Here is a 16,297-nt window from a genome sequence, read left to right on the forward strand (position 1 = left end):
ATTATGTAAAAGGTAGAGATTAGCACATTTTCTAATTATATTCACTTATTTCCATCCCATTTGTTTCCCGTGTTTAGTTTTAATGAATAAATTAATTTCACGATGAGCAGTGAAAGGCAGCGTCAAAGAACTTCCTTGTTTGGGACTCAGGTGTTTGTGTGGAAGAAATGACTGCTTTCTGATGGCCCAGGTTAGAGAGGAAAATTCCTGATCAGACAGGAGGACTGGGCTGGGAACTGTGTCTGAATTTGGAATACTTGAGTGCAGTAGGCAGCTCTCATAGTTTCATTGTTTACACAATCTTTAACAAGGGCTCATAGAAGTACGCCATGAAAAACTCAATTTAATCCTTCCTTACTTTTATGGCTGTTTTTTAAAACATCACTAGTGTTTTTGTCCTTATTCATTTGGAAAATAATAGAGCTTTTGAGTCGTGGAAAGCAAAGTAATATTTATTTAATAAAAAGCTGTTTCTATTGTGTTTTTTGTTGGAAAGACAACTTTCAAGAATTATTCATCTAGCCTTCGGTTTAAATTTGCTTTTTCAAAGCTATACTTCGAAAGAAAACATCCAGTCAGTACTCCATTAAAATCTCAGACACAGAGGTTTTTTTCATACCTTATCATATATGTTACAAAGCCTGTTGCTGTTCTTTTTCCTCTACTTTTTTGCTTCATACATGTTGTACCAAGCACACTTCATGACTCACTGCATTTGATAATCACGTTCACATTACATGCTTTTCCAACCATTGCTTTTCTGCCCTCTCTCCATATTACTCCTGTCCATTTTTCTTATATTAAAAGGACTACTACAAGAATTTAATTTGGAGTTAAATCTCTTCCCCCACCCCCTTAGGCTGTGAGGCTGAATTAAATAAATCCTACTAAAAGTAATAAACCACTCCTAGCTGTGGCCTGGTGATATCAGTTGTCAGGCTGTCAGAGTGAATGTGAGGACTGAACTCACTGTCACTGCTACCGGGGGAAAAAGAATCCAAAACACCAGGAAACCATCAACACCAGAAATGCTATGTCTCAGACCTGAAAGGAGAGGAGCTGGTACAGAAAAAGTGGTCTTCCTAACAAAAATGTTTATTTGCACTGGCCTAATAGAAATTATTACTGTCAGGGTCTGTATTTGAGTACATGTGCACAAAGCGAGTGTGGCAGTACTGATACAAACACATACTGGACATTGCAAGGGAGATGATAACCCCCCCAAGACAAAACTCCAAAACAAAAAGAGGGAAACCTGAAGAATCGCCTCTTCCAAGCTCTCTGGGATACTGCCAGTGAGCACTGTAACATGGCAGAATTTATGGGTGTGACTAATACAAGGTGACAGCTCAGTTCAGATCTCTCTGCCCGTCTTTAGTGAGACCATTTTAATGAAATGTTTGTTTACTCTTCAAAAGCTGAACTCAGCTTGCAGGGAATGCCTATTTTGTATTTGTCTGAGTCTGGTTTGGAAGAGCTAGATATTATAAGTGACTAACAAACCATAGCGTTGGTGAGTCGGTCTCTTATGGGAACGACAACAGCTCAGAAAACAACAGCCACCTCTTCACTACAGGCAGCAGATTCTTGCCTTCAGGATAGCCATAGCTATAGGAATTCCCAGGGGAATGAACACAGGAAAGGATCAAGAAAGATACTTTAACAGGGGTTATTTGAGCACATTGGTCAGTGGACTATTTTCAGCAATTACTATAGCAAATTGACACAATGCTGCCACCATTGCCTAAGAAAAATGTAGCTCGGCAAAATGCTTATAGCAAGTAATGGTAGATGACTATAAAAAAAGATAGTTTTTAAGAGAACAACAGCAATAATGGTGATAGGTAGCTGCATACAACAACAATTACATTTTTTCTTGTCTTTCACCATAAAGGAAAAAAAAAAGTATTTCCAAATAGGATAAACATGTTTCAATACTGGGATACTAGAAATCTAGGTGGATTTTTTTTTTTTTTCCACATTTTGTTCCAAGACAAACTAGGTGCAAAATACAAGTAAAGACATGCTGAGCCCTGCCTATAAACCAACGGGATCATAAATCAAGGGTCCCAACAAAGACTAAGAGTTAAAAGAAGAAAGGAGAGAAAAAAATTGTAGGCTTTAAACCACATCTTTTTCTCAAAAGACTGAAAAGATGTTATTCAGCATGGCATCTGGATTTTTTTGTGTGCCTTTGCATGGGAGAAGAGAAAGATGCACGAAGATTAACTATAGAAAATAGCACCGCATGGGGTACAACTAAATGCCCCATGGCTTGCCAGGACATTCCCAGCATCACAAGCCTTTGCAGGCAAGACCATCATTCTCTGATGCAGCCACAGCAATTTTCCAACAACTCTATCTGAGATCTGCAACCCTGCACCAAGCTTTCCTCTTCACCCAAGTGCACCATCATGTGTCTGCCCCCTCCTGGATACAGAAAATCAGTCCGCATGCGCTTGCCCCATGAACCCCAGCTGTCCACACTGTTGGTGAGGTGGTTGGGTTGGTCTCTACTCCCTCTCACCACATGCAGGGTTTGTGATTTCTCCCTTGCGACCCATGCTGGCATTCCAGTGCAAACTGGGCTTCAGATTTTTTTCCCCTTAAAATGCTACAACTTCAGTGAACATAATTACAAGAGAATATAATATTCTGCTAAATTTTCAGCATCCCAAAAGCTAATACTAATGAACACAGATCAAGTTCTGCTACTTGCATTAGGAAATAGACAAATCATTTAAATATAATCTAGGGCTCCAGCCTTAATAAAAACACGTCAAGACACTGTGATGTTCATGTAATCATTGATGAGTACTCATATAACATTTATGGCAGTTAGTATTGGTCAAGGTAACTGCAGTTAAATATGTCTCATCTTATTGGATTGCTAAGGTATAGCAATCTAATAAAAGTAGTACACAGAATTTAAGACAAGATGTTACAGGCTTCGTATTAAGTATTCTGCATGAGTTACACATTTTATTGTTCACAGTCCCTTATTATTAATTTTATCACTATCATTATATGTTACTATGAACTACAAAATTGAGGAAGTTTATTTTGTAAATATTTTCTAGTTAAAAAGATGATCAGCCTGCTAGTCAGTGACATGACTTTTTTAAAGAATGTCTTGTGAGGTGGGCTCCAAAATTGGCATTTACTTCAACAGTGGTAAAATTTAATCCTTTGTGCCCTGGCTTATGCTTTTTCTCATTTTTCCTTCCTCTCTGAAAAACACCTCTTTTCATTGCTTTTACACAGCCCCTTTTAAGGGATCTTCTTTGTAAGGCTTCTTCTGTTGAAACACACCAAATATACAATAGAGATTTATAGATTATGCACAGAAGACACTTTTTAAAGAAAATCTCTATACGCTCTTCGGCATGCACATCACAGGAGCATATGGACAGATAGTCACACTTTAAATTTTACCATAGAGCAGATGAAAAAGATTTTTTTTTTCTTATTTTGGGCTTCTTTTTCTTTTTTTGTGTTTCTGAATAAAAAAATTATGGAAAGTGGAATATTTATGATTAGGTTATTTTGCCCTTATCCCTTGGATGGTGTTTTAAAGCAGTTTTACTAGCAACAGCTACATCTTCACCACATTCTAGCTCAAAAAAATGCACCTATACTTGGATGGCAACATTTTTCATATTTCACTGTGAAAGTTAATGGGAGTTTTATATACAAAACCTGAATTTCACTCAGATAGTGAAATTCTCTGTTAACCGAAGATAATAGCAGAATTCATGTTGAAGTAAACAAGTTTTAAATTTCTGTTACACTGATTTCATATTCTGAGTGGTATTCTAATACATTTTCGTGAAAACTTAAAATATAAGGGTGATTTTGAGCCCAAACGTTTTTAACTGACAGAGAACTGGAAGAAAATTCTATTTCATTTTCATCTTTGTTTGGCAATTTCACTAGTGCTTTCGCATCACAGAAGAGTGTGCTGCATTTTGCAATTATAGCATGCAGCATAGATACTGGGCAGCATTAGTTCTCTTTCATATTTCACTCAAATATGCAGTCCTGCTCTGTATGCTTAACATTATGTTAAATATTTTGTATTAAAAATGCATAATTGATAGCCTATGCCTGCCGAATTTCAACATTACTATGTGGGTTATTTAAGTTCCACCCTATAATTGAAAAATAGCACCTCACTGTTTCAGTAGCCTCTAGGCTAATATTTTTACTACTTCAGGTAACCATTTAAAAATAAAATATTCTGGGTTATCAATTCAGTGGAGAAGATGACAGGCTTATTAAAAGACCACTAGTAACTCAATCAGCAGATATCTACCAATCATCTTTTTTTGGATCTTCAGAAAGGTTTTAACCACAGCAGTTTTTCGAGCTGAACTTAAATTTGATCCCCCCTAAGCTTTTCTTATTCAATGCAAACCAGTTTGTTATAATTTGAAAATTCTGTGTGACAGATAAAAATTTATAGGCCTGTTCACATTCCATCCCATAACCTTCAACGACAGCATCTTCTGCTGGCCTTATGTACTATTTTTCCGCAGGATAATAACCTGGATAAACACAATTTTATTTACTTGTGAAGGCACTTGCAGACTCTATCTTCCTTCACCCAGTTAAAATAAGCATGTGATAGAGGTGCCACCTTTATGACCCACCATAACACCTACCGTAACACTAATCAGCAAGAAGGTACTAAAAAGCAAAATTAGCTTAATCAGCAGAATCTTTGTCCATCTTGTCCAGTCGAAAGCTCCTGCCCAAAGGTGGTTTTTGAAACACCTCTAGAAAACATCTTTTTCCCCAAGAAAGAGAAGTAAATTTTGAAATTATCATTCCTTCTAGAGAACTATTGCCTATCACATAACCAAAGTAATTGCCCCCACTGTAACAGCACAGCAAGAAGGGAAAAAGGTGAAGTAGGAGGTGGCTAGGGCTATGCACCAGAGCTGAATTTAATTTGTACATTAAAACTATCCTGCAATATCCTTCTTTTGTTCATATAGCAGTGGTAGGTACAGGTTTTGAAAAATTGTGATCTTGGAGACAAAAAAGGGAATGATTCAGAGCAGGTGTAAGTTAGAGGTGGTACAGAGATTCTCTAGGTAATGAAGATGATAAATTCCTTGAAGACACCATTGTGCCAGCCTGAGATCACAGTACATTGGTAAGTTTTGGAAGCATTCCTGACTGTCAGAAGGTGATTAAGCTATGCAATCTTAATGCTCAATATTTTTATATACCATTGAAATTTAGTTTTGCAGAACTAACCTGCAAAATTCCAACCTGGTAGGGATGGTGTTTAGCTGGTTTTGGCTGGGATAGCGTTAATTTTCTTCATCATAGCTAGTATGGGGCTATGTTTTGGATTTGTGCTGGAAGGCTGACCCCAACTGACCAAAGGGATAGTCCACACCATATGACGTCATGCTCAGCATGTAGAGCTGGGGGAAGAAGGAGGAAGTGGGGGACATTCAGAGTGATGGCATTTGTCTTCCCAAGTAACCGTTACGCGTGATGGAGCCCTGCTGTCCTGGAGATGGCTGAACACCTGCCTGCTGATGGAAAGGAGTGAATGAATTCCTTGTTTTGCTTTGCTTGTGTGCGCGGCTTTTGCTTTACCTTTTAAACTGCCTTTATCTCAACCCACGAGTTTTCTCACTTTTACCTTTCCAATTCCGTCCCCCATCCCACCAGGGGGGAGTGAATGAGTGGCTGTGTGGTGCTTAGTTGTTGGCTGGGCTTAAACCACGACAGGTGTTTAACAGAATAGATGCAATAGGAAATGTTTGTCTGTCACATATATACTTTTGGGTTAATTTCACAGACTTCATAGGAATTATTCTGGGTTGAGATCAGTGTAATTGACAACTGAACATATCCTTAAATCCCTGTGATGTTTAAGGTTGTGGTAAATAAATGCCCCAGGCAGATGATTAACAACATATTCACCAATCACCTGAACAAAATTTTGTGAACTGTGATGGTAAAAATGGCAGGGCGTGTACACACATTGTAAAGGAACCAGCTTTCTGATGTGAGTTAAAGTGGTGAATAGACTGGTATCTCCAAAGTCAGGGAGGAAAATCAGAAATGTCGAATCAGAATATACCCTAGAGCCACTCTGCTGATATCTTTACCTCTGTGACAGCCAGGTTGGGAATTCACCATACTTTTAAAACTTGTCTTCTCTACGAAGAATCACGAAGAATAGTTCCTTTAAAAACTGAACTCCAGCGCAGAAAAAAATTATTCTGAACACACAAATATCAGAAAGAATTTAATAGAATATGAGCCAGTGACCATTTTTGAGAATATTATTCCCAAAAATTTGGGTGCAGATTCCTACAATTATTCTCTTTAAATTAAGAGCTGCTTTAAAATATTATTTTGATTGTTTTTAATAAATCTCTGGATAGACTTGTGAAGCTAATTTTCTTGGTTACATGAGTAAGGGTGCTGTTAAAATCACTAGCACATATTCCTTACTGGCTTGGATTAGTGTAACTCTGCAGGATTCAGTTGGGATACACCACCATAAATGTAGTTAGTAAATGAAGAATGAGACTAAATTGAATTGTGTTATTCTGAAATCCATGTGATCCTCCTTTTTTGCATAAGCTACATTCCAAATCCAGGCTCCAATTTTGCAGAAGATCGATAGAGTTATGTCTGGTTTTGCCTGGTTCTCATGAGAGCCTTCCATATTCCACATGCACTATGCCAGATTTATTGCCTGTGTATTGTCACTGAGTGGACTGAAATACAACAGGAAGGAAATGTACTCCATTTTGATTTTACATGCAAAAGCTTGATTAAATTAAAGTATTGGCACATTCAGTTCTCACACAGACCTTAATAAATGTGAAATAACTCCAGTGACTTTGACGATGATTCCTTAAACGTACACCAGAAAGAAAACCGCTTCTATTGCCACGTGCTTTTTGTATTGTACAGTACTCCTATAACACCAGATACTATCTGAGAAACTATCTGATATGCTATATACAAGTAATCTGATTTTGAGCAATACATATTGTATTGTATTGGACAAGAATTCTGCTGTATGTGTTTTCAGCACATTAAAATAAATTACATTGAAATTGAAGAAACACCATGCTAACAAAAGTGTTAGTCAAAAAAAAAAAAAAAAAAAGGGACAGCTGACCCCAACTGACCAAAGGGATAGTCCACACCATATGACGTCATGCTCAGCATGTAGAGCTGGGGGAAGAAGGAGGAAGTGGGGGACATTCAGAGTGATGGCATTTGTCTTCCCAAGTAACCGTTACGCGTGATGGAGCCCTGCTGTCCTGGAGATGGCTGAACACCTGCCTGCTGATGGAAAGGAGTGAATGAATTCCTTGTTTTGCTTTGCTTGTGTGCGCGGCTTTTGCTTTACCTTTTAAACTGCCTTTATCTCAACCCACGAGTTTTCTCACTTTTACCTTTCCAATTCCGTCCCCCATCCCACCAGGGGGGAGTGAATGAGTGGCTGTGTGGTGCTTAGTTGTTGGCTGGGCTTAAACCACGACAGGTGTTTAACAGAATAGATGCAATAGGAAATGTTTGTCTGTCACATATATACTTTTGGGTTAATTTCACAGACTTCATAGGAATTATTCTGGGTTGAGATCAGTGTAATTGACAACTGAACATATCCTTAAATCCCTGTGATGTTTAAGGTTGTGGTAAATAAATGCCCCAGGCAGATGATTAACAACATATTCACCAATCACCTGAACAAAATTTTGTGAACTGTGATGGTAAAAATGGCAGGGCGTGTACACACATTGTAAAGGAACCAGCTTTCTGATGTGAGTTAAAGTGGTGAATAGACTGGTATCTCCAAAGTCAGGGAGGAAAATCAGAAATGTCGAATCAGAATATACCCTAGAGCCACTCTGCTGATATCTTTACCTCTGTGACAGCCAGGTTGGGAATTCACCATACTTTTAAAACTTGTCTTCTCTACGAAGAATCACGAAGAATAGTTCCTTTAAAAACTGAACTCCAGCGCAGAAAAAAATTATTCTGAACACACAAATATCAGAAAGAATTTAATAGAATATGAGCCAGTGACCATTTTTGAGAATATTATTCCCAAAAATTTGGGTGCAGATTCCTACAATTATTCTCTTTAAATTAAGAGCTGCTTTAAAATATTATTTTGATTGTTTTTAATAAATCTCTGGATAGACTTGTGAAGCTAATTTTCTTGGTTACATGAGTAAGGGTGCTGTTAAAATCACTAGCACATATTCCTTACTGGCTTGGATTAGTGTAACTCTGCAGGATTCAGTTGGGATACACCACCATAAATGTAGTTAGTAAATGAAGAATGAGACTAAATTGAATTGTGTTATTCTGAAATCCATGTGATCCTCCTTTTTTGCATAAGCTACATTCCAAATCCAGGCTCCAATTTTGCAGAAGATCGATAGAGTTATGTCTGGTTTTGCCTGGTTCTCATGAGAGCCTTCCATATTCCACATGCACTATGCCAGATTTATTGCCTGTGTATTGTCACTGAGTGGACTGAAATACAACAGGAAGGAAATGTACTCCATTTTGATTTTACATGCAAAAGCTTGATTAAATTAAAGTATTGGCACATTCAGTTCTCACACAGACCTTAATAAATGTGAAATAACTCCAGTGACTTTGACGATGATTCCTTAAACGTACACCAGAAAGAAAACCGCTTCTATTGCCACGTGCTTTTTGTATTGTACAGTACTCCTATAACACCAGATACTATCTGAGAAACTATCTGATATGCTATATACAAGTAATCTGATTTTGAGCAATACATATTGTATTGTATTGGACAAGAATTCTGCTGTATGTGTTTTCAGCACATTAAAATAAATTACATTTAAATTGAAGAAACACCATGCTAACAAAAGTGTTAGTCAAAAAAAAAAAAAAAAAAGAAAAAGAGGAGAACAAGGAGAAGAAAAGGCAAAATGAAAAAGATGTGCAAAGTTAAGAGAAAAGAGAATACAGCTATGTAAGTGAGCCATACTTAAGTAAGAGGTTATAATATATATCTTTCATTCTAAACAATGCCTTTTTCTGCACTCTTTTTAGATGAATGGGCTGGAAATATCACACCTAAGTCAATTAAGAGTAAGATGCCCCTTTACTTTGTTCAACCTGAATCAAAGCTCCTAAGCAAGTATAAATGTATTGTATAGTGAATACAGAAGTCAGTGAGGAAGGCATAAAGTCTTTTCACCAGAGGAAAACGATGATTTAAAGCTTAAGCTCTTTCAAAGGCTTTCAGGTGAAAAAATTATATTCTGCTAAAGGTAGAAGAGAAACAAAACCCAAACAGCCTCCCCCTTATTATTCATTACAGTTAAATAATCAGAGAGATACATGGTCTTGATTGGCTACAGCATATTCTCTGTTTCATTTTGGTTTAGGAAGAGCTAGTTAATCAGAGCTTTTTATTTTTCAGTTTCAAAAGCCTATAGACTCTCTTTGACCATACAAATCCATGATGAAATAAGACCAAAAATCTGATTTAAACCCACATTTAAAGATAGTATTGATTATTTAGGCTAATGCCAGGATATTCTATCTTATATCTGAATTTCCTTGGTCTAAAACCATACAGGTCACTTCTTAATCTAACTTCCATATGCTGTGAATGAAAGTGTCTGATTTTAGGGCAATGCAAGAAATAAAATCAAAATATTGAACCCTAATGTGCAAATGGGAGACTGTTTGGGGAAGTGGAGTGATGCTTGCCAATCTTCCTATTTTACCTGGTTATTACTAGAGACCAGATGGTGGGTTAGATCACTACAGCTTTTCTTACGTTCTGCTGTTGCACCAAAAACATTCACCTTCAATGTCTGAGAGATACTCCTGCACCTATATCACCTTCCAGAAATGTCGGATGTTCACAGATGGTGGCGATCTCCCATAAACTGGAAATACTTTTCTCTCAGTGTTCTGGGTACATGCTCCTCAAAAAAAAAAAAAAGTTAATAATGGTGAGGAAAAGCCATTCCTCGCTGCACCTTCTCCTGTTACTAGGAACACACTAATAATCTGCAGCTGGGCTAGCTGGAGATGGGAAAAAGGAATAAATCCGAGTGAGTGCTTTAGTCTTTTGCCTGTCCACTGATCTCTGCAGCAGCCAGTGGAAAGGAAGAGATAGAGTTCAGGTACTTGGCAACCGCCAGCTTCTCTTGACAGGTTCGTGTCAATTCAAATTCAAAACTGGCTTTTCCAGGTAAATTTTTCATTCCAGTTTTCCTACCACAACCTCTGTTTTTATGAAATTATTCTCCCTGAAAAATATTATATTGAAATTTGGGGGATATTATTTCAAATGGTGGTGTTTTCACAATGGCATTTCTTTCTTTTCTACCATGTCAATTCCGGATGTAGGAATGGTCCTCCCTACATAGCCCTGAAGATTTGCAAACAGTCAGGCCTCTGGCTGTCATTTGCTTGAGCATCTTATTTTCCATTACGGTCCTTCTAAAATGAAATAGTTCAGGTTCTTTCTTCTCTTTGTACATACTAGTTGTTGCAGTTCTGCACGCCTTTGCTTCTAGACTGTTGCTAGGACTCTCCTACCCACTTTTCAGAGACCCGGTCTCCTTGCTCTGTGTGTAGTACAATAAGTGACAGTCTTATAGTTAAAACATAATACAAACATTAAATTATGAGGGAGATCATAATTGCAGTATGTCAGTGAGATCAAACTGCATGTTATTCACAACAAAATTGAATATTTTTACCTCCCAGTTTTTTCATATTTAGCATATTCAAATATATTCTCTGCACTGCTTTATCTTTAAAAATCAAATTTTGTATGTGTTATGTACAAAACCCACAAGAGAAGTGGCTCTGAGAGATAATGTCTCCTTTCTGTTATTTTCCAGCTTCAAATCTGAAGGGAAAGAACTTTGCTCTTGCGTGTGCCTATATTTTCTTTGAATTCAAATGGAAACTGCTGATTCCCTGAAAAGAATAACCAGCTCCTATTTTGTAGAGAAGAGGGTTTTTATCCACTTTATAGCTCTGGAAAAGGGCTATCAGAGCCTGAAAGAACATTTACAGAAGTCATTCTTAAAAATCTGGCCATTTTCTCTTAAGAAAAAAACCACAGACACTTCAGTGCTTGCAATAAACTGTGAACTTTCCTCCAGTTGCTACACAGCATACCACATATGGAGATAATCTATTTATTTAAGGTAGTTGTCAATTAGCCAACAATTACTGAACACAGTATCTTAGATGCACAGGTGCTGTCTATTAGCTTTAGTGTAAAGAGCATGGGCCAGCTACTCACATGTTGTCTATTAACTTTAATTTACCCAACCTATTTACAGCAACAGGTTGATCCATACCTGTGTTAGGTGTAAAAGTTTGTTTAAATGATCCCTAGTACTGCTAGTCCAAAATATCTTCCTGGAAACTTTTCAGTCTTAATTTCATATGTATATATGAATATATATGTGTGTGTCTGTGTGTGAACTGGTCTTTACAGAGGGACACAATGACTTTATTTTAATAATTTCTTCATTTAACAATTGTCTATGTCATTTTAAGTTTTCAAATTATGAATTGTTCTTTTACCGTAATTGTGGCATTATTTCATCCATTAGAGACAACATCTTCATTACAGAGTTCTACTTTTGAGTCATTTCCTCAGATAAACCTTTATAAATAATGGACTTTTTGGCTTAGTGCCCAACCATTACCTTTTTTTTTTCTTTTGTTTTGGCAAGTAAAACATTTTTTTAAGCTGAATCTGAATTATTCCTGTGTGTGTAAAATAAAAGGCATTACATAACGAAAGGGAGGATGTGTCCACCACCACTATTGCAATCTAACTCCCTACGCGTTAACTCCAGTCCTAACAAAATTGTGTCCAGCACACATATTTTACTCCTTCTTTCATGGCAAAATTTGAGCCTAATTTGTTATAACTCTAACAACAAGCTGATTATTTTTCTAAAACTTTTACTTTCTGTAAAAAGTTTAGGTTTTTGTTGGGCTAGAGGGGAAGAGAACAATTAAAAAATCTCATTGCTGAAAATTCCGCTCCTTAAGTGAGAGAACCCAGTATTCAATATCTTATCCAATGAACACCTGTCAGCTGAAATGAGGAAGACACTTATGCAATGTATACATGGCTACACACAGCATGTAAGATTTTTCCACAGAATGTTAGTACTCAATTTAAATCCTTTTCTAAAATGAGTCAACAAGCAGTTACAGCCCAGGTCTCCCACTCAGATGTGTGCCTTGAACAGCAAGCTACTTAAAGAACACACAGCTGCTTGCTCACTCACTCCAACCCCAGTGGGGTGGGGGAGAGAATCAGAAGGGCAAAAGTGAGAAAACTTGTTGGTCAAGATGAAGACATTTCAATAAGTGAAGGAAAAAAAGAAAAAAACCCCAAATGATGCAAAAACAATTGTTCAACACCAGCAGATTGATGTCCAGCCAGTTCCCAAGCAAAAGCAACTTTGGAAAAACTCCCACCCCTCTCCAGTCTTTATTGCTGAACATGACGTTATATGGCATGGAATATCTCTCCAGTTAATTCAGGTCAGCTGTCTTGGCTGTGTCCCCTCCCAGCCTCTTGCCCACCCCCAGCCTACTTGCTGGCGGCTCAGAGTGAGAAATAGAGGAGGTTTTGATGCTGTGCAAGCACTGTTCAGCAACAGCTAAAACATCAGTGAGTTATCAACACAATTTCTGCCACAAAAGCCACAGCACCATATAGGCTGCTTTGAAGAAAATTAACTCCATCTTAGTACGATGTCTTATTTTATTCCATATCATTTGCATCATGCTCAGGTACTATGTTATTCGATATATTTTCATCAGCCACTTCCCCCCACCCCCCCCCCCCCCCGCCTTTGAAATATATAGAGATATCATTCCCTTCATCTATGGACCATGCCCATTCAACCATCCATTCAAATTTCCATTCAGTTAATATAGTCCATGAGTTGGGTTCCACCTGTTGTGATGGTCATTCAGGACAGGAGAGATGGTGTGCTGTGTTGGATTGTTGGATCATTGCTGCATTTGCCCAGTTCCTTACAAGGTTCATCCTCCATTGGTTTGGGTGACTCCTGCTTTGGTACTTTTGATATGGAACTATGGCATCATACAGCAATGGCAACATACAACTCAGATCATGGGTTATTTTCACCCAAGGCTAAATCTCCTTGAGGTGCACACTGGATTTCCCCATCCTTTTGCATTATCCACCAAGGGCAGCGAGGTCCTCGATCAAAAGCAATCCCATGAATGGGTTTGCCTTTTCCCAAGGAAGGAGTAACCCACACTTTCTCAGTTGCTTATGTGCATGATAGGGATTTTCTGTCCTTCAACAGTACATAGGGGTTTTGTCTGGGCAGAACCAGGTTGATTAGCAGATCCTCTAGTGTTAATCAGCCAGGTGGCTTCTGCTGGATTTGTATCCCAATGCTTGAAGGTCCCTGCACCCATCACTCTAAGTATAGTTTTTAACCATTCAATTAAAGGCTGGTGTGTGGTAGGGGGTGTGATAGGCCCAGGTGTCTATGAGTCTCATAGTCTGATTTGATTCTTTCCGGAGTGCTTTGTTGCAACAAGTAATCCTTGTTTTTCAAGGCCCAGGATCGCGTTTCAGGCAGTGGTATGGGTCACAGGGTATGTTTCTGGCCATCTGGTAATCACTTCCACTGTTGTAAGCAAGTGGCATTTGCCTTGGCATGTTCGTGGCAGTGTGATATAATCAGTCTGCCAGGCCTCCCTATATTAGTATCTCAGCTATCATCCTCCATGCCAGAAAGCCAAGCTTTACCTGCTTGGCTTTCTTGATTATAGCATGTTTTGTATTCACAGGATAACCTATGCAATGGTCTCAATTTGTCATGCCCATCCCTCGATCACAATGTTGCATCCCTTTCTAGATATCCTGATGTGTCATGGGCCCACTGAACAATGAATAAAATGTTGGTGTGTTATCAATAGTGTTTTGATCACCAGTCTAAACCACAGCACTATACAGGTTGCTTAAATATTAACTCCATCCCAGCCAAACCCAGTACAACAATGATACATTAAGATGAGCTGTAGTATATTTCTCATGCCTAGCTACTCAGTTGAAGCTAAAAACACCAAAAGACAAACAGTAAAATCTTTTCCATGGGGACTCAATTTAGGGACAATATTCAAATTATAGGCCAAGTTAACTTTCCTATATCAAGACTACAACAGCCGTAGGTTTCTTGACATTATTTTCCTTTGCTGTGGTCTCAAATTTTCTGTGGTGTTTTTTAAGTCACTGTAGATTAGTCTGACCTTATTTATTAAGGCTGCTGAAGAAATAAACATGCCTTTTAAGAGTTCTATGCAATTGTTGCCCCTCTAAGTCATTCTGGGCTTGGTAGGTCTGTTATCGTATGGCTGGTCTGAAAGGAATATCTCAGGATGGGGTTCCCATGGAGAGAGAGAAGGTGTGAGCAGGGAAGAGGGATACCAGAAGGTAAAGGTGGGAAGGAAAAGTCAGGGAAGAGTGACCACCTTCAGACACTGCCATCATGAGAGCAGAACTGTATTTTGAGAGGCAGTAGAGGTGCTTTTCTGGCAAGAGTACATTTATTCTCAGATTTTAGCTATCATTTTGTAGTCAGGAGCCTTTGGTAGAGAAAAGAAGACTGACTGAAGAAGGAGGGAAAAACTGAGCTATGAAAAGAGCATATACCAAATGAAACTGAAGTATTTACAACCATGCAAGTTTCATGGCTAGGCCTTCTTCCTCTCAGGTGATATGGTCATCTATATTTCCTTCCTGACTGCTCTTACTCGCTGGCACCTAGACTCCCAGAAAAGCCTATGGCTTCAAACCTCACTGCCTTTCCCTTAGCCAGCCAAGTGAATACCGCATTACTATACAACAGGAATTTAACATGGAATTACAATGACTGTGTGTGCTCATGACCACATTTAGCAGAGGACACAGCCTCTGGATAAATGAGATTGCATGCTACAGGTTTCATTTTTCTCTTCCTTACCCTCCACAATCCCAGCTAGTTAACCACAGCAAGTGAGTTGCACTGCAGACCCACTTGATTTACTGCTCTGAAAGGCAAAGTCAAAAGGCAGAAAACAACCACCTGTGAGAAACTGAATTTAGAACCAAGTGCATTCTGAAGGCAAGATAGGCATCGCCTCCAGATAGATCATTGAAAAAAAAAAGGGAAATTTTGTGTAAATTTTACAAATTGAGCAGCTGTGCTGGTTTTGGCTGGGATAGCGTTAATTTTCTTCATCATAGCTAGTATGGGGCTATGTTTTGGATTTGTGCTGGAAGCAGTGTTGATAATATGGGGATGTTTTCGTTACTGCTGAGCAGTGCTGACACAGAGTCAAGGCCTTTTCTGCTTCTCACACCACCCCACCAGCGAGTAGGCTGGGGGTGCACAAGAAGTTGGGAGGGGACACAGCCGGGACAGCTGACCCCAACTGACCAAAGGGATAGTCCACACCATATGACGTCATGCTCAGCATATGAAGCTGGGGGAAGAAGGAAGAAGCGGGGGACATTCAGAGTGATGGCATTTGTCTTCCCAAGTAACCGTTACGTGTGATGGAGCCCTGCTGTCCTGGAGATGGCTGAACACCTGCCTGCTGATGGAAAGGAGTGAATGAATTCCTTGTTTTGCTTTGCTTGTGTGCGCGGCTTTTGCTTTACCTTTTAAACTGCCTTAATCTCAACCCACGAGTTTTCTCACTTTTACCCTTCTGATTCTGTCCCCCATCCCACCGAGTGTGTGTGTGAATGAGTGGCTGTGTGGTGCTTAGTTGTTGGCTGGGCTTAAACCACGACAGGTGTTTAACAGAATAGATGCAATAGGAAATGTTTGTCTGTCACATATATACTTTTGGGTTAATTTCACAGACTTCATAGGAATTATTCTGGGTTGAGATCAGTGTAATTGACAACTGAACATATCCTTAAATCCCTGTGATGTTTAAGGTTGTGGTAAATAAATGCCCCAGGCAGATGATTAACAACATATTCACCAATCACCTGAACAAAATTTTGTGAACTGTGATGGTAAAAATGGCAGGGCGTGTACACACATTGTAAAGGAACCAGCTTTCTGATGTGAGTTAAAGTGGTGAATAGACTGGTATCTCCAAAGTCAGGGAGGAAAATCAGAAATGTCGAATCAGAATATACCCTAGAGCCACTCTGCTGATATCTTTACCTCTGTGACAGCCAGGTTGGGAATTCACCATACTTTTAAAACTTGTCTTCTCTACGAAG

Source organism: Pygoscelis adeliae, unplaced genomic scaffold (genome assembly GCF_000699105.1).
Source record: "Pygoscelis adeliae isolate BGI_AS28 unplaced genomic scaffold, ASM69910v1 Scaffold45, whole genome shotgun sequence".
Taxonomy (NCBI): domain Eukaryota; kingdom Metazoa; phylum Chordata; class Aves; order Sphenisciformes; family Spheniscidae; genus Pygoscelis; species Pygoscelis adeliae.